The sequence below is a fragment of the Solanum dulcamara genome, chromosome 3, assembly GCF_947179165.1.
Source record: "Solanum dulcamara chromosome 3, daSolDulc1.2, whole genome shotgun sequence".
In the NCBI taxonomy this organism is placed as follows: Eukaryota; Viridiplantae; Streptophyta; class Magnoliopsida; order Solanales; family Solanaceae; genus Solanum; species Solanum dulcamara.
In genome coordinates, this window is record NC_077239.1 from 21229388 (window position 1) to 21231678 (window position 2291).

General features: G+C 41.5%; 1 pseudogene; it reads right to left on the minus strand.

Moving 5' to 3' along the window:
• Positions 1–256: 256 nt before the first annotated feature.
• On the minus strand, positions 257–376 carry LOC129883758 (5S ribosomal RNA; annotated as a pseudogene).
• Positions 377–2291: the final 1915 nt, after the last annotated feature.

Here is a 2291-nt window from a genome sequence, read left to right on the forward strand (position 1 = left end):
ATGTTGGTTATAGAGTTAGTCGCAAATGATGTTGCGATAGATAAATCACCAAAGAAAAAGGAATAGAAAGCCTCTTGTGGTAGAAAATAAGAAGAACATAAAGTGAATAGAGGATAGTGGAGTTAAAGGTCTACATCGGTACTGGATGCAAGATAACAGACGAAAGGACAGGGCGAAACATAAAGACTCGCGAGATAACGCTGAGGTAAATCTTAGGCTAAATTGAGTGCCCGCACATCGTGGAAAGGATTACAACGAAATGCAACACGAAGACTTCCCAGGGAGGTCACCCATCCCAGTATTAATCTCACCCCAGCACGCTTAACTTCAAAATTCTGATGGAACTTAATGTGTTAGTGCTGGTATGATCACACGAGATGGAAGAATCTGAACTAGCGACGGAGAAACGATATGAGATTATGTACCTGGAGTATTATAAGATACGTTAAGGTAATTCTAACAAGGACTTAAGCAAAACAAGAAGGATTAGCTAATTGCTAACTGACGACACATTCAAATGCCACAGTTCATCAACATAGTACCTGTTAATAAGAGGCAAACCACCGAAGGGCTATATGGGCTAGTGGGCGAGGGAATTTCGACACCACTGGGCAACCAACTCTAAGGGCAAGAAAAAGCAAAACCCAAAAGGTAAGGATATTAGTTGATGTAACTTACGGATGACAGGAAGTAATACCCAAGGTCGAAAATTCCGCAGTATGACCTGGGCTACAAGACCCACTTCACACTCCATTGACAGATGGCTCTAGAGGGAATGTTACCTGTGAATTGACGATATTAGTCCCTTCTCCTTCGATCACAGATTACCTACTCCGCCGAGAAGGTATAAAGTTGTAAGGTAAAAGAGTGGTAGGACCTTACGGAGTCTCTGCAACTATTTTCTTAGGCAAGGGAGCCCAAGTTATAATTAACTATCGAGAGATGCAAAGATAGGTTAAGTCAAACTATCGAGATGGAATTAATACTACGGGAGAAGTAAGACATGATCACGAATGGACCAACGATCTACCTCAATATCGAGGGTAGGATAAGGGAGAAAAACGCAGGGTAAAACAGGAACACTCGCGAGGTAACACTAGGGTACCTCTTGTACCCTCTCATAATCTTGCAAAGGTAAAGAATGACACGAGACAATGTGTCTAGAGGATTACAAGCGGGGGTAAGGGAAATTATGAAAGGGTCTAAGTAAAACTGGCAGAACTAGCTGATTACTACAGGATGACGAGCTTCTATGCCAAAATTCCTTCAGAGTTAGACCAGATCATGATAGGAAAAGCTCAGAACAACTATGAGATCCACTATATGAGAGGACTTTAGCATTATTCAATAACCAACCCCTAAGGATTGGGAAAAAGAGAAGAGGAACCCAAAAGATAGAGTGCCAGTTGAAGTCTGGGAGAGAGTCGAGAAGAACTATACGAGGTTAAGGAGCCCTAAGTTATCAACGTTATTATGAACCTATCTTAAACTCTGTAAGATTAGGGTGCTCTGTGGGTTATTGCGAATAGGCAGATGAATCATCCCATTTGCTCCAATCAAAAGCACTTATGCAGCTGAAATTAGGTGGAATTATAGAATATGAAGAAAGGTAAGGTTCTGTGAGGTTTACCAGTTAATATATTAGATAGAGGGACTTTGATTATGGTTAACTTCTAGAGATCAGTCCAAGAAAAGGTCGGGAGCGCAGATAAGTCTTCGTACCGTATTCTTCCTCGAGCTGTTGAGCAGACTAAGCATACTATTATATGGTTGGCTTAGGAGCAACTGAGACGATTGTCCACTACTTATTAAGATTACCTACCATAATGGCTACCACTATGGTATCCCAACGGCTCCGTACAAGACTGGTAGAGTAAGACGTGTAAGTCCCCTATTGGATGGGTAGATGTTAGAAAGACTAAGCTAAGAAGGCCCCGACATGATTAAGCAAGCTATTGACTAAAAGCCAGAGTCGGCAGAAAATGATATACAGATAATCGACATCGACATTCAGAGTTCAAACGGATGATTGGATGTTTATAACGGAGTCACCCAAAAAAAGGGAATTAACCCAAAAATATATTAGACTGTATTAGGTTGCGTGTAAGGTGGTCAACGCGGCTGGTAAGTTGATCTCACCACCTAATTTGGAAACCATCCGCCCAGTCTATCCGATATAGATGTTTCGCAAAGGTACTAGTGATCCACCCATAGTATGTCTCATAAATAAAGTCCATGAGATGGAAGAGTTATCCTACCAGGAGAAACTTATTGCCATCTTCGATTGGATA